The sequence below is a fragment of the Chiloscyllium punctatum genome, chromosome 30 (genome assembly GCF_047496795.1).
Source record: "Chiloscyllium punctatum isolate Juve2018m chromosome 30, sChiPun1.3, whole genome shotgun sequence".
NCBI classification, from domain to species: Eukaryota; Metazoa; Chordata; class Chondrichthyes; order Orectolobiformes; family Hemiscylliidae; genus Chiloscyllium; species Chiloscyllium punctatum.
The window spans coordinates 228,281-250,085 of record NC_092768.1 but is presented as its reverse complement, the minus strand read 5'-3'; the positions used below and the strand labels follow the sequence as shown (position 1 = coordinate 250,085).

The 21,805-nt window shown below is 50.3% G+C and overlaps 12 non-coding genes across 12 annotated transcripts; all 12 read right to left on the bottom strand.

Moving 5' to 3' along the window:
* Window positions 1-1,397: 1,397 nt before the first annotated feature.
* trnad-guc (transfer RNA aspartic acid (anticodon GUC)) lies at window positions 1,398-1,469 on the bottom strand. Its single transcript has one exon. It is a non-coding gene; the product is annotated as a tRNA-Asp (tRNA).
* A 1,749-nt stretch (window positions 1,470-3,218) lies between these two features.
* On the bottom strand, window positions 3,219-3,290 carry trnad-guc (transfer RNA aspartic acid (anticodon GUC)). The gene has a single exon. It is a non-coding gene; the product is annotated as a tRNA-Asp (tRNA).
* Window positions 3,291-5,028: 1,738 nt separating this feature from the next.
* Window positions 5,029-5,100, bottom strand: trnad-guc (transfer RNA aspartic acid (anticodon GUC)). The gene has a single exon. It is a non-coding gene; the product is annotated as a tRNA-Asp (tRNA).
* Window positions 5,101-6,846: 1,746 nt separating this feature from the next.
* trnad-guc (transfer RNA aspartic acid (anticodon GUC)) lies at window positions 6,847-6,918 on the bottom strand. The gene has a single exon. It is a non-coding gene; the product is annotated as a tRNA-Asp (tRNA).
* Window positions 6,919-8,668: 1,750 nt separating this feature from the next.
* Window positions 8,669-8,740, bottom strand: trnad-guc (transfer RNA aspartic acid (anticodon GUC)). The gene has a single exon. It is a non-coding gene; the product is annotated as a tRNA-Asp (tRNA).
* A 1,749-nt stretch (window positions 8,741-10,489) lies between these two features.
* Window positions 10,490-10,561, bottom strand: trnad-guc (transfer RNA aspartic acid (anticodon GUC)). The gene has a single exon. It is a non-coding gene; the product is annotated as a tRNA-Asp (tRNA).
* A 1,750-nt stretch (window positions 10,562-12,311) lies between these two features.
* On the bottom strand, window positions 12,312-12,383 carry trnad-guc (transfer RNA aspartic acid (anticodon GUC)). Its single transcript has one exon. It is a non-coding gene; the product is annotated as a tRNA-Asp (tRNA).
* Window positions 12,384-14,133: 1,750 nt separating this feature from the next.
* Window positions 14,134-14,205, bottom strand: trnad-guc (transfer RNA aspartic acid (anticodon GUC)). The gene has a single exon. It is a non-coding gene; the product is annotated as a tRNA-Asp (tRNA).
* A 1,750-nt stretch (window positions 14,206-15,955) lies between these two features.
* On the bottom strand, window positions 15,956-16,027 carry trnad-guc (transfer RNA aspartic acid (anticodon GUC)). Its single transcript has one exon. It is a non-coding gene; the product is annotated as a tRNA-Asp (tRNA).
* Window positions 16,028-17,770: 1,743 nt separating this feature from the next.
* Window positions 17,771-17,842, bottom strand: trnad-guc (transfer RNA aspartic acid (anticodon GUC)). Its single transcript has one exon. It is a non-coding gene; the product is annotated as a tRNA-Asp (tRNA).
* Window positions 17,843-19,588: 1,746 nt separating this feature from the next.
* trnan-guu (transfer RNA asparagine (anticodon GUU)) lies at window positions 19,589-19,660 on the bottom strand. The gene has a single exon. It is a non-coding gene; the product is annotated as a tRNA-Asn (tRNA).
* A 1,744-nt stretch (window positions 19,661-21,404) lies between these two features.
* Window positions 21,405-21,476, bottom strand: trnad-guc (transfer RNA aspartic acid (anticodon GUC)). Its single transcript has one exon. It is a non-coding gene; the product is annotated as a tRNA-Asp (tRNA).
* Window positions 21,477-21,805: the final 329 nt, after the last annotated feature.

The window sequence follows — 21,805 nt, the reverse complement described above, 5'->3', positions numbered from 1 at the left end:
CCAAATGGACTCAGCACGAAAGCTTCCCTTTTTCAAGCTCGTCCCCTCAGGTTCTACTACCACCCATCAATCGCTTCCTCATCAGAGAGCAGTGCTCCCGGAGGACGGTGGGGTGACTTTACTGTACGCTGCATCAGATCTCTCAGCCATGCATTTAACATCGAAACGTAGAAATTAAGTGCAGGAGTAGGCCATTCAGCCCTTCAAGTCAGGCAGAATCCGAGGAGCAGGAAAATCAGGATGCTGCCTGACTTGCTTCGCGTTTCCAGCGCCACTCTGATCGAGACTCTGATTTCCAGCAACTGCAGTCCTCACTTGTTCCATTCAGCCCTTCAAGACACCGCCACCGTTCAATGTGATCACGATTGAACATGTAATTTCAGTAAGCACTCCAGCTTCCTCTCCGTACCCCTGGATCCCTTTAGCTGCAAGGTCTACGTCCGGCTCCCTCTTGAGTGTATCTCACAAACCGGCATAGCCGCATCTTCCTGTGGGAGACAAGTCCACAGGTTCACCACTCTCTGAGAGAAAAATTCTTCCTGAATCGCTTGCCCTTCGTTCGGAGACTGTCACCCCTGGTTCTGGACGCCCCCAACATTGGGAACCGGTGAACTTTTGCTGGGATCCCTCAGTACCAAGCCTGGATCTGCATGGGTTTCTCTTCAGAAGGGTCAGTGTGAATGGCCTGCTTCCACACTGTGGTGCTCCTATGATGCCAACAGTGTAGGTTGAGTACCTGCACGTGCTTTCTCAAGCTTGCCTCTGTGTTGACCTTCATGTTAACCCAGCCACTGGGCTTTGTCCTTCTATCGAGAAGAGCAGACGATGCCACTCAGATGACTTTGACTTTCCACTGTGGGTGTAGTACAGTCTGCCAGCAGCAGGGGATGGTGTTGCATCACCTTGATGGCAGGACCGGGTCCAAACTCTGAAGGGTCTGACCCCTTTTTGATTGGAGCGAGGGAGAGGGGGAAAGCTCACATTCATTTGTCGCTACCGGTTGCTTAAAGGTTTTAATTTGCACCCCGTTTGCGTGGGAGTTATATGCCCACTGACGGGACGAAGTGACTACAAAATCAGAGTGGGAAACAGAAATTGCTGGAGCAAGTCAGCATCTGGAGTGGGGGTGGGGGAAGGGGAAGAAAGCAGACAAGGTTTCTGGTCCGATGAGCCTTCTTGAGGACGGCAGTTTTCATTTGTCGCCAAAAAAGGAGGAAGTCTCAAATGATCATCTCGTTGGTAGATGAAAGGACAAGTTGGCGAGGGAGAGCAGAATTGAGACGATCGTAGGTTTTGTTTGTTGACAAGAGCAGACCGCTCCGCCCTGGGAACGCACGGGACTTGAAATCGGCACTCCTGCATTGAGATATGGAGCTGGCCTCTCAAAATGCCGCAGACTCCCCGGCGGGGAATTGAACCCCGGTCTCCCGCGTGACAGGCGGGGATACTAACCACTATACTACCGAGGATTGGACGACAGCGCACTCTGTCGCATCCGTATTAGGTAGAATGTTCTTATGTGAAATTTGGATTTTGTTGTCAATTTGAGTTCTCCTTTAGATCATCTTCTACCTCTGTGGAGATGATTAAGAGAATAGTTATTGTTGTTTTCATGTTTTATTATTCGACTATCTTTCTTTCAAGTAATCCGCCGCTGCTGCTGCTGCTGCTGCTGCTGTAAAACAGCCTTTTCGTTGTGCCCTACCGTCTGCGTTAAACTTCGTCTGCTGCTGATCCACGCGCGCTCTCCCATTACCTGCTTCTAACAAACTGATTTGTGTACGACAGCACAAATCCAACAGCCTGGCTTCAATTCCCACTGCCAAATGGACTCAGCACGAAAGCTTCCCTTTTTCTAGCTCGTCCCCTCAGGTTCTACTACCACCCATCAATCGCTTCCTCATCAGAGAGCAGTGCTCCCGGAGGACGGTGGGGTGACTTTACTGTACGCTGCATCAGATCTCTCAGCCATGCATTTAACATCGAAACGTAGAAATTAAGTGCAGGAGTAGGCCATTCAGCCCTTCAAGTCAGGCAGAATCCGAGGAGCAGGAAAATCAGGATGCTGCCTGACTTGCTTCGCGTTTCCAGCGCCACTCTGATCGAGACTCTGATTTCCAGCAACTGCAGTCCTCACTTGTTCCATTCAGCCCTTCAAGACACCGCCACCGTTCAATGTGATCACGATTGAACATGTAATTTCAGTAAGCACTCCAGCTTCCTCTCCGTACCCCTGGATCCCTTTAGCTGCAAGGTCTACGTCCGGCTCCCTCTTGAGTGTATCTCACAAACCGGCATAGCCGCATCTTCCTGTGGGAGACAAGTCCACAGGTTCACCACTCTCTGAGAGAAAAATTCTTCCTGAATCGCTTGCCCTTCGTTCGGAGACTGTCACCCCTGGTTCTGGACGCCCCCAACATTGGGAACCGGTGAACTTTTGCTGGGATCCCTCAGTACCAAGCCTGGATCTGCATGGGTTTCTCTTCAGAAGGGTCAGTGTGAATGGCCTGCTTCCACACTGTGGTGCTCCTATGATGCCAACAGTGTAGGTTGAGTACCTGCACGTGCTTTCTCAAGCTTGCCTCTGTGTTGACCTTCATGTTAACCCAGCCACTGGGCTTTGTCCTTCTATCGAGAAGAGCAGACGATGCCACTCAGATGACTTTGACTTTCCACTGTGGGTGTAGTACAGTCTGCCAGCAGCAGGGGATGGTGTTGCATCACCTTAATGGCAGGATCGGGTCCAAACTCTGAGGGGTCTGACCCCTTTTTGATTGGAGCGAGGGAGAGGGGAAAGCTCACTGTCATTTGTCGCTACCGGTTGCTTAAAGGTTTTAATTTGCACGCCGTTTGCGTGCGAGTTATATGCCCACTGACGGGACGAAGTGACAACAAAATCAGAGTGGGAAACAGAAATTGCTGGAGCAAGTCAGCATCTGGAGTGGGGGTGGGGGAAGGGGAAGAAAGCAGACAAGGTTTCTGGTCCGGTGAGCCTTCTTGAGGACGGCAGTTTTCATTTGTCGCCAAAAAAGGAGGAAGTCTCAAATGATCATCTCCTTGGTAGATGAAAGGACAAGTTGGCCAGGGAGAGCAGAATGGAGAGTATCGTAGGTTTTGTTTGTTGACAAGAGCAGACCGCTCGGCCCTGGGAACGCATGGGACTTGAAATCGGCACTCCTGCATTGAGATATGGAGCTGGCCTCTCAAAATGCCGCAGACTCCCCGGCGGGGAATTGAACCCCGGTCTCCCGCGTGACAGGCGGGGATACTAACCACTATACTACCGAGGATTGGACGACAGCGCACTCTGTCGCATCCGTATTAGGTAGAATGTTCTTATGTGAAATTTGGATTTTGTTGTCAATTTGAGTTCTCCTTTAGATCATCTTCTACCTCTGTGGAGATGATTAAGAGAATAGTTCTTGTTGTTTTCATGTTTTATTATTCGACTATCTTTCTTTCAAGTAATCCGCCGCTGCTGCTGCTGCTGCTGCTGCTGTAAAACAGCCTTTTCGTTGTGCCCTACCGTCTGCGTTAAACTTCGTCTGCTGCTGATCCACGCGCGCTCTCCCATTACCTGCTTCTAACAAACTGATTTGTGTACGACAGCACAAATCCAACAGCCTGGCTTCAATTCCCACTGCCAAATGGACTCAGCACGAAAGCTTCCCTTTTTCAAGCTCGTCCCCTCAGGTTCTACTACCACCCATCAATCGCTTCCTCATCAGAGAGCAGTGCTCCCGGAGGACGGTGGGGTGACTTTACTGTACGCTGCATCAGATCTCTCAGCCATGCATTTAACATCGAAACGTAGAAATTAAGTGCAGGAGTAGGCCATTCAGCCCTTCAAGTCAGGCAGAATCCGAGGAGCAGGAAAATCAGGATGCTGCCTGACTTGCTTCGCGTTTCCAGCGCCACTCTGATCGAGACTCTGATTTCCAGCAACTGCAGTCCTCACTTGTTCCATTCAGCCCTTCAAGACACCGCCACCGTTCAATGTGATCACGATTGAACATGTAATTTCAGTAAGCACTCCAGCTTCCTCTCCGTACCCCTGGATCCCTTTAGCTGCAAGGTCTACGTCCGGCTCCCTCTTGAGTGTATCTCACAAACCGGCATAGCCGCATCTTCCTGTGGGAGACAAGTCCACAGGTTCACCACTCTCTGAGAGAAAAATTCTTCCTGAATCGCTTGCCCTTCGTTCGGAGACTGTGACCCCTGGTTTTGGACGCCCCCAACATTGGGAACCGGTGAACTTTTGCTGGGATCCCTCAGTACCAAGCCTGGATCTGCATGGGTTTCTCTTCAGAAGGGTCAGTGTGAATGGCCTGCTTCCACACTGTGGTGCTCCTATGATGCCAACAGTGTAGGTTGAGTACCTGCACGTGCTTTCTCAAGCTTGCCTCTGTGTTGACCTTCATGTTAACCCAGCCACTGGGCTTTGTCCTTCTATCGAGAAGAGCAGACGATGCCACTCAGATGACTTTGACTTTCCACTGTGGGTGTAGTACAGTCTGCCAGCAGCAGGGGATGGTGTTGCATCACCTTAATGGCAGGATCGGGTCCAAACTCTGAGGGGTCTGACCCCTTTTTGATTGGAGCGAGGGAGAGGGGAAAGCTCACTGTCATTTGTCGCTACCGGTTGCTTAAAGGTTTTAATTTGCACGCCGTTTGCGTGCGAGTTATATGCCCACTGACGGGACGAAGTGACAACAAAATCAGAGTGGGAAACAGAAATTGCTGGAGCAAGTCAGCATCTGGAGTGGGGGTGGGGGAAGGGGAAGAAAGCAGACAAGGTTTCTGGTCCGGTGAGCCTTCTTGAGGACGGCAGTTTTCATTTGTCGCCAAAAAAGGAGGAAGTCTCAAATGATCATCTCCTTGGTAGATGAAAGGACAAGTTGGCCAGGGAGAGCAGAATGGAGAGTATCGTAGGTTTTGTTTGTTGACAAGAGCAGACCGCTCGGCCCTGGGAACGCATGGGACTTGAAATCGGCACTCCTGCATGCTGGCCTCTCAAAATGCCGCAGACCCCCCGGCGGGGAATTGAACCCCGGTCTCCCGCGTGACAGGCGGGGATACTAACCACTATACTACCGAGGATTGGACGACAGCGCACTCTGTCGCATCCGTATTAGGTAGAATGTTCTTATGTGAAATTTGGATTTTGTTGTCAATTTGAGTTCTCCTTTAGATCATCTTCTACCTCTGTGGAGATGATTAAGAGAATAGTTATTGTTGTTTTCATGTTTTATTATTCGACTATCTTTCTTTCAAGTAATCCGCCGCTGCTGCTGCTGCTGCTGCTGTAAAACAGCCTTTTCGTTGTGCCCTACCGTCTGCGTTAAACTTCGTCTGCTGCTGATCCACGCGCGCTCTCCCATTACCTGCTTCTAACAAACTGATTTGTGTACGACAGCACAAATCCAACAGCCTGGCTTCAATTCCCACTGCCAAATGGACTCAGCACGAAAGCTTCCCTTTTTCAAGCTCGTCCCCTCAGGTTCTACTACCACCCATCAATCGCTTCCTCATCAGAGAGCAGTGCTCCCGGAGGACGGTGGGGTGACTTTACTGTACGCTGCATCAGATCTCTCAGCCATGCATTTAACATCGAAACGTAGAAATTAAGTGCAGGAGTAGGCCATTCAGCCCTTCAAGTCAGGCAGAATCCGAGGAGCAGGAAAATCAGGATGCTGCCTGACTTGCTTCGCGTTTCCAGCGCCACTCTGATCGAGACTCTGATTTCCAGCAACTGCAGTCCTCACTTGTTCCATTCAGCCCTTCAAGACACCGCCACCGTTCAATGTGATCACGATTGAACATGTAATTTCAGTAAGCACTCCAGCTTCCTCTCCGTACCCCTGGATCCCTTTAGCTGCAAGGTCTACGTCCGGCTCCCTCTTGAGTGTATCTCACAAACCGGCATAGCCACATCTTCCTGTGGGAGACAAGTCCACAGGTTCACCACTCTCTGAGAGAAAAATTCTTCCTGAATCGCTTGCCCTTCGTTCGGAGACTGTGACCCCTGGTTCTGGACGCCCCCAACATTGGGAACCGGTGAACTTTTGCTGGGATCCCTCAGTACCAAGCCTGGATCTGCATGGGTTTCTCTTCAGAAGGGTCAGTGTGAATGGCCTGCTTCCACACTGTGGTGCTCCTATGATGCCAACAGTGTAGGTTGAGTACCTGCACGTGCTTTCTCAAGCTTGCCTCTGTGTTGACCTTCATGTTAACCCAGCCACTGGGCTTTGTCCTTCTATCGAGAAGAGCAGACGATGCCACTCAGATGACTTTGACTTTCCACTGTGGGTGTAGTACAGTCTGCCAGCAGCAGGGGATGGTGTTGCATCACCTTAATGGCAGGATCGGGTCCAAACTCTGAGGGGTCTGACCCCTTTTTGATTGGAGCGAGGGAGAGGGGAAAGCTCACTGTCATTTGTCGCTACCGGTTGCTTAAAGGTTTTAATTTGCACGCCGTTTGCGTGCGAGTTATATGCCCACTGACGGGACGAAGTGACAACAAAATCAGAGTGGGAAACAGAAATTGCTGGAGCAAGTCAGCATCTGGAGTGGGGGTGGGGGAAGGGGAAGAAAGCAGACAAGGTTTCTGGTCCGGTGAGCCTTCTTGAGGACGGCAGTTTTCATTTGTCGCCAAAAAAGGAGGAAGTCTCAAATGATCATCTCCTTGGTAGATGAAAGGACAAGTTGGCCAGGGAGAGCAGAATGGAGAGTATCGTAGGTTTTGTTTGTTGACAAGAGCAGACCGCTCGGCGATGGGAACGCACGGGACTAGAAATCGGCACTCCTGCATTGAGATATGGAGCTGGCCCCTCAAAATGCCGCAGACTCCCCGGCGGGGAATTGAACCCCGGTCTCCCGCGTGACAGGCGGGGATACTAACCACTATACGACCGAGGATTGGACGACAGCGCGCTCTGTCGCATCCGTATTAGGTAGAATGTTCTTATGTGAAATTTGGATTTTGTTGTCAATTTGAGTTCTCCTTTAGATCATCTTCTACCTCTGTGGAGATGATTAAGAGAATAGTTCTTGTTGTTTTCATGTTTTATTATTCGACTATCTTTCTTTCAAGTAATCCGCCGCTGCTGCTGCTGCTGCTGCTGCTGTAAAACAGCCTTTTCGTTGTGCCCTACCGTCTGCGTTAAACTTCGTCTGCTGCTGATCCACGCGCGCTCTCCCATTACCTGCTTCTAACAAACTGATTTGTGTACGACAGCACAAATCCAACAGCCTGGCTTCAATTCCCACTGCCAAATGGACTCAGCACGAAAGCTTCCCTTTTTCAAGCTCGTCCCCTCAGGTTCTACTACCACCCATCAATCGCTTCCTCATCAGAGAGCAGTGCTCCCGGAGGACGGTGGGGTGACTTTACTGTACGCTGCATCAGATCTCTCAGCCATGCATTTAACATCGAAACGTAGAAATTAAGTGCAGGAGTAGGCCATTCAGCCCTTCAAGTCAGGCAGAATCCGAGGAGCAGGAAAATCAGGATGCTGCCTGACTTGCTTCGCGTTTCCAGCGCCACTCTGATCGAGACTCTGATTTCCAGCAACTGCAGTCCTCACTTGTTCCATTCAGCCCTTCAAGACACCGCCACCGTTCAATGTGATCACGATTGAACATGTAATTTCAGTAAGCACTCCAGCTTCCTCTCCGTACCCCTGGATCCCTTTAGCTGCAAGGTCTACGTCCGGCTCCCTCTTGAGTGTATCTCACAAACCGGCATAGCCGCATCTTCCTGTGGGAGACAAGTCCACAGGTTCACCACTCTCTGAGAGAAAAATTCTTCCTGAATCGCTTGCCCTTCGTTCGGAGACTGTCACCCCTGGTTCTGGACGCCCCCAACATTGGGAACCGGTGAACTTTTGCTGGGATCCCTCAGTACCAAGCCTGGATCTGCATGGGTTTCTCTTCAGAAGGGTCAGTGTGAATGGCCTGCTTCCACACTGTGGTGCTCCTATGATGCCAACAGTGTAGGTTGAGTACCTGCACGTGCTTTCTCAAGCTTGCCTCTGTGTTGACCTTCATGTTAACCCAGCCACTGGGCTTTGTCCTTCTATCGAGAAGAGCAGACGATGCCACTCAGATGACTTTGACTTTCCACTGTGGGTGTAGTACAGTCTGCCAGCAGCAGGGGATGGTGTTGCATCACCTTGATGGCAGGACCGGGTCCAAACTCTGAAGGGTCTGACCCCTTTTTGATTGGAGCGAGGGAGAGGGGGAAAGCTCACATTCATTTGTCGCTACCGGTTGCTTAAAGGTTTTAATTTGCACCCCGTTTGCGTGGGAGTTATATGCCCACTGACGGGACGAAGTGACTACAAAATCAGAGTGGGAAACAGAAATTGCTGGAGCAAGTCAGCATCTGGAGTGGGGGTGGGGGAAGGGGAAGAAAGCAGACAAGGTTTCTGGTCCGATGAGCCTTCTTGAGGACGGCAGTTTTCATTTGTCGCCAAAAAAGGAGGAAGTCTCAAATGATCATCTCGTTGGTAGATGAAAGGACAAGTTGGCGAGGGAGAGCAGAATTGAGACGATCGTAGGTTTTGTTTGTTGACAAGAGCAGACCGCTCCGCCCTGGGAACGCACGGGACTTGAAATCGGCACTCCTGCATTGAGATATGGAGCTGGCCTCTCAAAATGCCGCAGACTCCCCGGCGGGGAATTGAACCCCGGTCTCCCGCGTGACAGGCGGGGATACTAACCACTATACTACCGAGGATTGGACGACAGCGCACTCTGTCGCATCCGTATTAGGTAGAATGTTCTTATGTGAAATTTGGATTTTGTTGTCAATTTGAGTTCTCCTTTAGATCATCTTCTACCTCTGTGGAGATGATTAAGAGAATAGTTATTGTTGTTTTCATGTTTTATTATTCGACTATCTTTCTTTCAAGTAATCCGCCGCTGCTGCTGCTGCTGCTGCTGCTGTAAAACAGCCTTTTCGTTGTGCCCTACCGTCTGCGTTAAACTTCGTCTGCTGCTGATCCACGCGCGCTCTCCCATTACCTGCTTCTAACAAACTGATTTGTGTACGACAGCACAAATCCAACAGCCTGGCTTCAATTCCCACTGCCAAATGGACTCAGCACGAAAGCTTCCCTTTTTCAAGCTCGTCCCCTCAGGTTCTACCACCACCCATCAATCGCTTCCTCATCAGAGAGCAGTGCTCCCGGAGGACGGTGGGGTGACTTTACTGTACGCTGCATCAGATCTCTCAGCCATGCATTTAACATCGAAACGTAGAAATTAAGTGCAGGAGTAGGCCATTCAGCCCTTCAAGTCAGGCAGAATCCGAGGAGCAGGAAAATCAGGATGCTGCCTGACTTGCTTCGCGTTTCCAGCGCCACTCTGATCGAGACTCTGATTTCCAGCAACTGCAGTCCTCACTTGTTCCATTCAGCCCTTCAAGACTCCGCCACCGTTCAATGTGATCACGATTGAACATGTAATTTCAGTAAGCACTCCACCTTCCTCTCCGTACCCCTGGATCCCTTTAGCTTCAAGGTCTACGTCCGGCTCCCTCTTGAGTGTATCTCACAAACCGGCATAGCCGCATCTTCCTGTGGGAGACAAGTCCACAGGTTCACCACTCTCTGAGAGAAAAATTCTTCCTGAATCGCTTGCCCTTCGTTCGGAGACTGTGACCCCTGGTTCTGGACGCCCCCAACATTGGGAACCGGTGAACTTTTGCTGGGATCCCTCAGTACCAAGCCTGGATCTGCATGGGTTTCTCTTCAGAAGGGTCAGTGTGAATGGCCTGCTTCCACACTGTGGTGCTCCTATGATGCCAACAGTGTAGGTTGAGTACCTGCACGTGCTTTCTCAAGCTTGCCTCTGTGTTGACCTTCATGTTAACCCAGCCACTGGGCTTTGTCCTTCTATCGAGAAGAGCAGACGATGCCACTCAGATGACTTTGACTTTCCACTGTGGGTGTAGTACAGTCTGCCAGCAGCAGGGGATGGTGTTGCATCACCTTAATGGCAGGATCGGGTCCAAACTCTGAGGGGTCTGACCCCTTTTTGATTGGAGCGAGGGAGAGGGGAAAGCTCACTGTCATTTGTCGCTACCGGTTGCTTAAAGGTTTTAATTTGCACGCCGTTTGCGTGCGAGTTATATGCCCACTGACGGGACGAAGTGACAACAAAATCAGAGTGGGAAACAGAAATTGCTGGAGCAAGTCAGCATCTGGAGTGGGGGTGGGGGAAGGGGAAGAAAGCAGACAAGGTTTCTGGTCCGGTGAGCCTTCTTGAGGACGGCAGTTTTCATTTGTCGCCAAAAAAGGAGGAAGTCTCAAATGATCATCTCCTTGGTAGATGAAAGGACAAGTTGGCCAGGGAGAGCAGAATGGAGAGTATCGTAGGTTTTGTTTGTTGACAAGAGCAGACCGCTCGGCCCTGGGAACGCATGGGACTTGAAATCGGCACTCCTGCATTGAGATATGGAGCTGGCCTCTCAAAATGCCGCAGACTCCCCGGCGGGGAATTGAACCCCGGTCTCCCGCGTGACAGGCGGTGATACTAACCACTATACGACCGAGGATTGGACGACAGCGCGCTCTGTCGCATCCGTATTAGGTAGAATGTTCTTATGTGAAATTTGGATTTTGTTGTCAATTTGAGTTCTCCTTTAGATCATCTTCTACCTCTGTGGAGATGATTAAGAGAATAGTTATTGTTGTTTTCATGTTTTATTATTCGACTATCTTTCTTTCAAGTAATCCGCCGCTGCTGCTGCTGCTGCTGCTGCTGTAAAACAGCCTTTTCGTTGTGCCCTACCGTCTGCGTTAAACTTCGTCTGCTGCTGATCCACGCGCACTCTCCCATTACCTGCTTCTAACAAACTGATTTGTGTACGACAGCACAAATCCAACAGCCTGGCTTCAATTCCCACTGCCAAATGGACTCAGCACGAAAGCTTCCCTTTTTCAAGCTCGTCCCCTCAGGTTCTACTACCACCCATCAATCGCTTCCTCATCAGAGAGCAGTGCTCCCGGAGGACGGTGGGGTGACTTTACTGTACGCTGCATCAGATCTCTCAGCCATGCATTTAACATCGAAACATAGAAATTAAGTGCAGGAGTAGGCCATTCAGCCCTTCAAGTCAGGCACAATCCGAGGAGAAGGAAAATCAGGATGCTGCCTGACTTGCTTCGCGTTTCCAGCGCCACACTGATCGAGACTCTGATTTCCAGCAACTGCAGTCCTCACTTGTTCCATTCAGCCCTTCAAGACATCACCACCGTTCAATGTGATCATGACTGAACATGTAATTTCAGTAACCACTCCAGCTTCCTCTCCGTACCCCTGGATCCCTTTAGCTGCAAGGTCTACGTCCGGCTCCCTCTTGGAGTGTATCTCACAAACCGGCATAGCCGCATCTTCCTGTGGGAGACAAGTCCACAGGTTCACCACTCTCTGAGAGAAAAATTCTTCCTGAATCGCTTGCCCTTCGTTCGGAGACTGTGAGCCCTGGTTCTGGACGTCCCCAACATTGGGAACCGGTGAACTTTTGCTGGGATCCCTCAGTACCAAGCATGGATCTGCATGGGTTTCTCTTCAGAAGGGTCAGTGTGAATGGCCTGCTTCCACACTGTGATGCTCCTATGATGCCAACAGTGTAGGTTGAGTACCTGCACGTGCTTTCTCAAGCTTGCCTCTGTGTTGACCTTCATGTTAACCCAGCCACTGGGCTTTGTCCTTCTATCGAGAAGAGCAGACGATGCCACTCAGATGACTTTGACTTTCCACTGTGGGTGTAGTACAGTCTGCCAGCAGCAGGGGATGGTGTTGCATCACCTTAATGGCAGGATCGGGTCCAAACTCTGAGGGGTCTGACCCCTTTTTGATTGGAGCGAGGGAGAGGGGAAAGCTCACTGTCATTTGTCGCAACCGGTTGCTTAAAGGTTTTAATTTGCACCCCGTTTGCGTGGGAGTTATATGCCCACTGACGGGACGAAGTGACAACAAAATCAGAGTGGGAAACAGAAATTGCTGGAGCAAGTCAGCATCTGGAGTGGGGGTGGGGGAAGGGGAAGAAAGCAGACAAGGTTTCTGGTCCGGTGAGCCTTCTTGAGGACGGCAGTTTTCATTTGTCGCCAAAAAAGGAGGAAGTCTCAAATGATCATCTCCTTGGTAGATGAAAGGACAAGTTGGCCAGGGAGAGCAGAATGGAGAGTATCGTAGGTTTTGTTTGTTGACAAGAGAAGACCGCTCGGCCCTGGGAACGCATGGGACTTGAAATCGGCACTCCTGCATTGAGATATGGAGCTGGCCTCTCAAAATGCCGCAGACTCCCCGGCGGGGAATTGAACCCCGGTCTCCCGCGTGACAGGCGGGGATACTAACCACTATACGACCGAGGATTGGACGACAGCGCGCTCTGTCGCATCCGTATTAGGTAGAATGTTCTTATGTGAAATTTGGATTTTGTTGTCAATTTGAGTTCTCCTTTAGATCATCTTCTACCTCTGTGGAGATGATTAAGAGAATAGTTATTGTTGTTTTCATGTTTTATTATTCGACTATCTTTCTTTCAAGTAATCCGCCGCTGCTGCTGCTGCTGCTGCTGCTGTAAAACAGCCTTTTCGTTGTGCCCTACCGTCTGCGTTAAACTTCGTCTGCTGCTGATCCACGCGCACTCTCCCATTACCTGCTTCTAACAAACTGATTTGTGTACGACAGCACAAATCCAACAGCCTGGCTTCAATTCCCACTGCCAAATGGACTCAGCACGAAAGCTTCCCTTTTTCAAGCTCGTCCCCTCAGGTTCTACTACCACCCATCAATCGCTTCCTCATCAGAGAGCAGTGCTCCCGGAGGACGGTGGGGTGACTTTACTGTACGCTGCATCAGATCTCTCAGCCATGCATTTAACATCGAAACATAGAAATTAAGTGCAGGAGTAGGCCATTCAGCCCTTCAAGTCAGGCACAATCCGAGGAGAAGGAAAATCAGGATGCTGCCTGACTTGCTTCGCGTTTCCAGCGCCACACTGATCGAGACTCTGATTTCCAGCAACTGCAGTCCTCACTTGTTCCATTCAGCCCTTCAAGACATCACCACCGTTCAATGTGATCATGACTGAACATGTAATTTCAGTAACCACTCCAGCTTCCTCTCCGTACCCCTGGATCCCTTTAGCTGCAAGGTCTACGTCCGGCTCCCTCTTGGAGTGTATCTCACAAACCGGCATAGCCGCATCTTCCTGTGGGAGACAAGTCCACAGGTTCACCACTCTCTGAGAGAAAAATTCTTCCTGAATCGCTTGCCCTTCGTTCGGAGACTGTGAGCCCTGGTTCTGGACGTCCCCAACATTGGGAACCGGTGAACTTTTGCTGGGATCCCTCAGTACCAAGCATGGATCTGCATGGGTTTCTCTTCAAAAGGGTCAGTGTGAATGGCCTGCTTCCACACTGTGATGCTCCTATGATGCCAACAGTGTAGGTTGAGTACCTGCACGTGCTTTCTCAAGCTTGCCTCTGTGTTGACCTTCATGTTAACCCAGCCACTGGGCTTTGTCCTTCTATCGAGAAGAGCAGACGATGCCACTCAGATGACTTTGACTTTCCACTGTGGGTGTAGTACAGTCTGCCAGCAGCAGGGGATGGTGTTGCATCACCTTAATGGCAGGATCGGGTCCAAACTCTGAGGGGTCTGACCCCTTTTTGATTGGAGCGAGGGAGAGGGGAAAGCTCACTGTCATTTGTCGCAACCGGTTGCTTAAAGGTTTTAATTTGCACCCCGTTTGCGTGGGAGTTATATGCCCACTGACGGGACGAAGTGACAACAAAATCAGAGTGGGAAACAGAAATTGCTGGAGCAAGTCAGCATCTGGAGTGGGGGTGGGGGAAGGGGAAGAAAGCAGACAAGGTTTCTGGTCCGGTGAGCCTTCTTGAGGACGGCAGTTTTCATTTGTCGCCAAAAAAGGAGGAAGTCTCAAATGATCATCTCCTTGGTAGATGAAAGGACAAGTTGGCCAGGGAGAGCAGAATGGAGAGTATCGTAGGTTTTGTTTGTTGACAAGAGAAGACCGCTCGGCCCTGGGAACGCATGGGACTTGAAATCGGCACTCCTGCATTGAGATATGGAGCTGGCCTCTCAAAATGCCGCAGACTCCCCGGCGGGGAATTGAACCCCGGTCTCCCGCGTGACAGGCGGGGATACTAACCACTATACTACCGAGGATTGGACGACAGCGCCCGCTGTCGCATCCGTATTAGGTAGAATGTTCTTATGTGAAATTTGGATTTTGTTGTCAATTTGAGTTCTCCTTTAGATCATCTTCTACCTCTGTGGAGATGATTAAGAGAATAGTTATTGTTGTTTTCATGTTTTATTATTCGACTATCTTTCTTTCAAGTAATCCGCCGCTGCTGCTGCTGCTGCTGCTGCTGTAAAACAGCCTTTTCGTTGTGCCCTACCGTCTGCGTTAAACTTCGTCTGCTGCTGATCCACGCGCACTCTCCCATTACCTGCTTCTAACAAACTGATTTGTGTACGACAGCACAAATCCAACAGCCTGGCTTCAATTCCCACTGCCAAATGGACTCAGCACGAAAGCTTCCCTTTTTCAAGCTCGTCCCCTCAGGTTCTACTACCACCCATCAATCGCTTCCTCATCAGAGAGCAGTGCTCCCGGAGGACGGTGGGGTGACTTTACTGTACGCTGCATCAGATCTCTCAGCCATGCATTTAACATCGAAACATAGAAATTAAGTGCAGGAGTAGGCCATTCAGCCCTTCAAGTCAGGCAGAATCCGAGGAGCAGGAAAATCAGGATGCTGCCTGACTTGCTTCGCGTTTCCAGCGCCACACTGATCGAGACTCTGATTTCCAGCAACTGCAGTCCTCACTTGTTCCATTCAGCCCTTCAAGACATCACCACCGTTCAATGTGATCATGACTGAACATGTAATTTCAGTAACCACTCCAGCTTCCTCTCCGTACCCCTGGATCCCTTTAGCTGCAAGGTCTACGTGCGGCTCCCTCTTGGAGTGTATCTCACAAACCGGCATAGCCGCATCTTCCTGTGGGAGACAAGTCCACAGGTTCACCACTCTCTGAGAGAAAAATTCTTCCTGAATCGCTTGCCCTTCGTTCGGAGACTGTGAGCCCTGGTTCTGGACGTCCCCAACATTGGGAACCGGTGAACTTTTGCTGGGATCCCTCAGTACCAAGCATGGATCTGCATGGGTTTCTCTTCAGAAGGGTCAGTGTGAATGGCCTGCTTCCACACTGTGATGCTCCTATGATGCCAACAGTGTAGGTTGAGTACCTGCACGTGCTTTCTCAAGCTTGCCTCTGTGTTGACCTTCATGTTAACCCAGCCACTGGGCTTTGTCCTTCTATCGAGAAGAGCAGACGATGCCACTCAGATGACTTTGACTTTCCACTGTGGGTGTAGTACAGTCTGCCAGCAGCAGGGGATGGTGTTGCATCACCTTAATGGCAGGATCGGGTCCAAACTCTGAGGGGTCTGACCCCTTTTTGATTGGAGCGAGGGAGAGGGGAAAGCTCACTGTCATTTGTCGCAACCGGTTGCTTAAAGGTTTTAATTTGCACCCCGTTTGCGTGGGAGTTATATGCCCACTGACGGGACGAAGTGACAACAAAATCAGAGTGGGAAACAGAAATTGCTGGAGCAAGTCAGCATCTGGAGTGGGGGTGGGGGAAGGGGAAGAAAGCAGACAAGGTTTCTGGTCCGGTGAGCCTTCTTGAGGACGGCAGTTTTCATTTGTCGCCAAAAAAGGAGGAAGTCTCAAATGATCATCTCCTTGGTAGATGAAAGGACAAGTTGGCCAGGGAGAGCAGAATGGAGAGTATCGTAGGTTTTGTTTGTTGACAAGAGCAGACCGCTCGGCCCTGGGAACGCATGGGACTTGAAATCGGCACTCCTGCATTGAGATATGGAGCTGGCCTCTCAAAATGCCGCAGACTCCCCGGCGGGGAATTGAACCCCGGTCTCCCGCGTGACAGGCGGGGATACTAACCACTATACTACCGAGGATTGGACGACAGCGCCCTCTGTCGCATCCGTATTAGGTAGAATGTTCTTATGTGAAATTTGGATTTTGTTGTCAATTTGAGTTCTCCTTTAGATCATCTTCTACCTCTGTGGAGATGATTAAGAGAATAGTTATTGTTGTTTTCATGTTTTGTTATTCGACTATCTTTCTTTCAAGTAATCCGCCGCTGCTGCTGCTGCTGCTGTAAAACAGCCTTTTCGTTGTGCCCTACCGTCTGCGTTAAACTTCGTCTGCTGCTGATCCACGCGCGCTCTCCCATTACCTGCTTCTAACAAACTGATTTGTGTACGACAGCACAAATCCAACAGCCTGGCTTCAATTCCCACTGCCAAATGGACTCAGCACGAAAGCTTCCCTTTTTCAAGCTCGTCCCCTCAGGTTCTACTACCACCCATCAATCGCTTCCTCATCAGAGAGCAGTGCTCCCGGAGGACGGTGGGGTGACTTTACTGTACGCTGCATCAGATCTCTCAGCCATGCATTTAACATCGAAACGTAGAAATTAAGTGCAGGTGTAGGCCATTCAGCCCTTCAAGTCAGGCAGAATCCGAGGAGCAGGAAAATCAGGATGCTGCCTGACTTGCTTCGCGTTTCCAGCGCCACTCTGATCGAGACTCTGATTTCCAGCAACTGCAGTCCTCACTTGTTCCATTCAGCCCTTCAAGACACCGCCACCGTTCAATGTGATCACGATTGAACATGTAATTTCAGTAAGCACTCCAGCTTCCTCTCCGTACCCCTGGATCCCTTTAGCTGCAAGGTCTACGTCCGGCTCCCTCTTGAGTGCATCTCACAAACCGGCATAGCCGCATCTTCCTGTGGGAGACAAGTCCACAGGTTCACCACTCTCTGAGAGAAAAATTCTTCCTGAATCGCTTGCCCTTCGTTCGGAGACTGTGACCCCTGGTTCTGGACGCCCCCAACATTGGGAACCGGTGAACTTTTGCTGGGATCCCTCAGTACCAAGCCTGGATCTGCATGGGTTTCTCTTCAGAAGGGTCAGTGTGAATGGCCTGCTTCCACACTGTGGTGCTCCTATGATGCCAACAGTGTAGGTTGAGTACCTGCACGTGCTTTCTCAAGCTTGCCTCTGTGTTGACCTTCATGTTAACCCAGCCACTGGGCTTTGTCCTTCTATCGAGAAGAGCAGACGATGCCACTCAGATGACTTTGACTTTCCACTGTGGGTGTAGTACAGTCTGCCAGCAGCAGGGGATGGTGTTGCATCACCTTAATGGCAGGACCGGGTCCAAACTCTGAGGGGTCTGACCCCTTTTTGATTGGAGCGAGGGAGAGGGGAAAGCTCACATTCATTTGTCGCTACCGGTTGCTTAAAGGTTTTAATTTGCACGCCGTTTGCGTGCGAGTTATATGCCCACTGACGGGACGAAGTGACAACAAAATCAGAGTGGGAAACAGAAATTGCTGGAGCAAGTCAGCATCTGGAGTGGGGGTGGGGGAAGGGGAAGAAAGCAGACAAGGTTTCTGGTCCGGTGAGCCTTCTTGAGGACGGCAGTTTTCATTTGTCGCCAAAAAAGGAGGAAGTCTCAAATGATCATCTCCTTGGTAGATGAAAGGACAAGTTGGCCAGGGAGAGCAGAATGGAGAGTATCGTAGGTTTTGTTTGTTGACAAGAGCAGACCGCTCGGCCCTGGGAACGCATGGGACTTGAAATCGGCACTCCTGCATTGAGATATGGAGCTGGCCTCTCAAAATGCCGCAGACTCCCCGGCGGGGAATTGAACCCCGGTCTCCCGCGTGACAGGCGGGGATACTAACCACTATACTACCGAGGATTGGACGACAGCGCACTCTGTCGCATCCGTATTAGGTAGAATGTTCTTATGTGAAATTTGGATTTTGTTGTCAATTTGAGTTCTCCTTTAGATCATCTTCTACCTCTGTGGAGATGATTAAGAGAATAGTTATTGTTGTTTTCATGTTTTATTATTCGACTATCTTTCTTTCAAGTAATCCGCCGCTGCTGCTGCTGCTGCTGCTGTAAAACAGCCTTTTCGTTGTGCCCTACCGTCTGCGTTAAACTTCGTCTGCTGCTGATCCACGCGCACTCTCCCATTACCTGCTTCTAACAAACTGATTTGTGTACGACAGCACAAATCCAACAGCCTGGCTTTAATTCCCACTGCCAAATGGACTCAGCACGAAAGCTTCCCTTTTTCAAGCTCGTCCCCTCAGGTTCTACTACCACCCATCAATCGCTTCCTCATCAGAGAGCAGTGCTCCCGGAGGACGGTGGGGTGACTTTACTGTACGCTGCATCAGATCTCTCAGCCATGCATTTAACATCGAAACATAGAAATTAAGTGCAGGAGTAGGCCATTCAGCCCTTCAAGTCAGGCACAATCCGAGGAGCAGGAAAATCAGGATGCTGCCTGACTTGCTTCGCGTTTCCAGCGCCACACTGATCGAGACTCTGATTTCCAGCAACTGCAGTCCTCACTTGTTCCATTCAGCCCTTCAAGACATCACCACCGTTCAATGTGATCATGACTGAACATGTAATTTCAGTAACCACTCCAGCTTCCTCTCCGTACCCCTGGATCCCTTTAGCTGCAAGGTCTACGTCCGGCTCCCTCTTGGAGTGTATCTCACAAACCGGCATAGCCGCATCTTCCTGTGGGAGACAAGTCCACAGGTTCACCACTCTCTGAGAGAAAAATTCTTCCTGAATCGCTTGCCCTTCGTTCGGAGACTGTGACCCCTGGTTCTGGACGTCCCCAACATTGGGAACCGGTGAACCTTTGCTGGGATCCCTCAGTACCAAGCATGGATCTGCATGGGTTTCTCTTCAGAAGGGTCAGTGTGAATGGCCTGCTTCCACACTGTGGTGCTCCTATGATGCCAACAGTGTAGGTTGAGTACCTGCACGTGCTTTCTCAAGCTTGCCTCTGTGTTGACCTTCATGTTAACCCAGCCACTGGGCTTTGTCCTTCTATCGAGAAGAGCAGACGATGCCACTCAGATGACTTTGACTTTCCACTGTGGGTGTAGTACAGTCTGCCAGCAGCAGGGGATGGTGTTGCATCACCTTAATGGCAGGATCGGGTCCAAACTCTGAGGGGTCTGACCCCTTTTTGATTGGAGCGAGGGAGAGGGGAAAGCTCACTGTCATTTGTCGCAACCGGTTGCTTAAAGGTTTTAATTTGCACCCCGTTTGCGTGGGAGTTATATGCCCACTGACGGGACGAAGTGACAACAAAATCAGAGTGGGAAACAGAAATTGCTGGAGCAAGTCAGCATCTGGAGTGGGGGTGGGGGAAGGGGAAGAAAGCAGACAAGGTTTCTGGTCCGGTGAGCCTTCTTGAGGACGGCAGTTTTCATTTGTCGCCAAAAAGGAGGAAGTCTCAAATGATCATCTCCTTGGTAGATGAAAGGACAAGTTGGCCAGGGAGAGCAGAATGGAGAGTATCGTAGGTTTTGTTTGTTGACAAGAGCAGACCGCTCGGCCCTGGGAACGCATGGGACTTGAAATCGGCACTCCTCCATTGAGATATGAAGCTGGCCTCTCAAAATGCCGCAGACTCCCCGGCGGGGAATTGAACCCCGGTCTCCCGCGTAACAGGCGGGGATACTAACCACTATACTACCGAGGATTGGACGACAGCGCACTCTGTCGCATCCGTATTAGGTAGAATGTTCTTATGTGAAATTTGGATTTTGTTGTCAATTTGAGTTCTCCTTTAGATCATCTTCTACCTCTGTGGAGATGATTAAGAGAATAGTTATTGTTGTTTTCATGTTTTGTTATTCGACTATCTTTCTTTCAAGTAATCCGCCGCTGCTGCTGCTGCTGCTGTAAAACAGCCTTTTCGTTGTGCCCTACCGTCTGCGTTAAACTTCGTCTGCTGCTGATCCACGCGCGCTCTCCCATTACCTGCTTCTAACAAACTGATTTGTGTACGACAGCACAAATCCAACAGCCTGGCTTCAATTCCCACTGCCAAATGGACTCAGCACGAAAGCTTCCCTTTTTCAAGCTCGTCCCCTCAGGTTCTACTACCACCCATCAATCGCTTCCTCATCAGAGAGCAGTGCTCCCGGAGGACGGTGGGGTGACTTTACTGTACGCTGCATCAGATCTCTCAGCCATGCATTTAACATCGAAACGTAGAAATTAAGTGCAGGTGTAGGCCATTCAGCCCTTCAAGTCAGGCAGAATCCGAGGAGCAGGAAAATCAGGATGCTGCCTGACTTGCTTCGCGTTTCCAGCGCCACTCTGATCGAGACTCTGATTTCCAGCAACTGCAGTCCTCACTTGTTCCATTCAGCCCTTCAAGACATCACCACCGTTCAATGTGATCATGACTGAACATGTAATTTCAGTAACCACTCCAGCTTCCTCTCCGTACCCCTGGATCCCTTTAGCTGCAAGGTCTACGTCCGGCTCCCTCTTGGAGTGTATCTCACAAACCGGCATAGCCGCATCTTCCTGTGGGAGACAAGTCCACAGGTTCACCACTCTCTGAGAGAAAAATTCTTCCTGAATCGCTTGCCCTTCGTTCGGAGACTGTGAGCCCTGGTTCTGGACGTCCCCAACATTGGGAACCGGTGAACTTTTGCTGGGATCCCTCAGTACCAAGCATGGATCTGCATGGGTTTCTCTTCAGAAGGGTCAGTGTGAATGGCCTGCTTCCACACTGTGATGCTCCTATGATGCCAACAGTGTAGGTTGAGTACCTGCACGTGCTTTCTCAAGCTTGCCTCTGTGTTGACCTTCATGTTAACCCAGCCACTGGGCTTTGTCCTTCTATCGAGAAGAGCAGACGATGCCACTCAGATGACTTTGACTTTCCACTGTGGGTGTAGTACAGTCTGCCAGCAGCAGGGGATGGTGTTGCATCACCTTAATGGCAGGATCGGGTCCAAACTCTGAGGGGTCTGACCCCTTTTTGATTGGAGCGAGGGAGAGGGGAAAGCTCACTGTCATTTGTCGCAACCGGTTGCTTAAAGGTTTTAATTTGCACCCCGTTTGCGTGGGAGTTATATGCCCACTGACGGGACGAAGTGACAACAAAATCAGAGTGGGAAACAGAAATTGCTGGAGCAAGTCAGCATCTGGAGTGGGGGTGGGGGAAGGGGAAGAAAGCAGACAAGGTTTCTGGTCCGGTGAGCCTTCTTGAGGACGGCAGTTTTCATTTGTCGCCAAAAAAGGAGGAAGTCTCAAATGATCATCTCCTTGGTAGATGAAAGGACAAGTTGGCCAGGGAGAGCAGAATGGAGAGTATCGTAGGTTTTGTTTGTTGACAAGAGAAGACCGCTCGGCCCTGGGAACGCATGGGACTTGAAATCGGCACTCCTGCATTGAGATATGGAGCTGGCCTCTCAAAATGCCGCAGACTCCCCGGCGGGGAATTGAACCCCGGTCTCCCGCGTGACAGGCGGGGATACTAACCACTATACTACCGAGGATTGGACGACAGCGCCCTCTGTCGCATCCGTATTAGGTAGAATGTTCTTATGTGAAATTTGGATTTTGTTGTCAATTTGAGTTCTCCTTTAGATCATCTTCTACCTCTGTGGAGATGATTAAGAGAATAGTTATTGTTGTTTTCATGTTTTATTATTCGACTATCTTTCTTTCAAGTAATCCGCCGCTGCTGCTGCTGCTGCTGCTGCTGTAAAACAGCCTTTTCGTTGTGCCCTACCGTCTGCGTTAAACTTCGTCTGCTGCTGATCCACGCGCACTCTCCCATTACCTGCTTCTAACAAACTGATTTGTGTACGACAGCACAAATCCA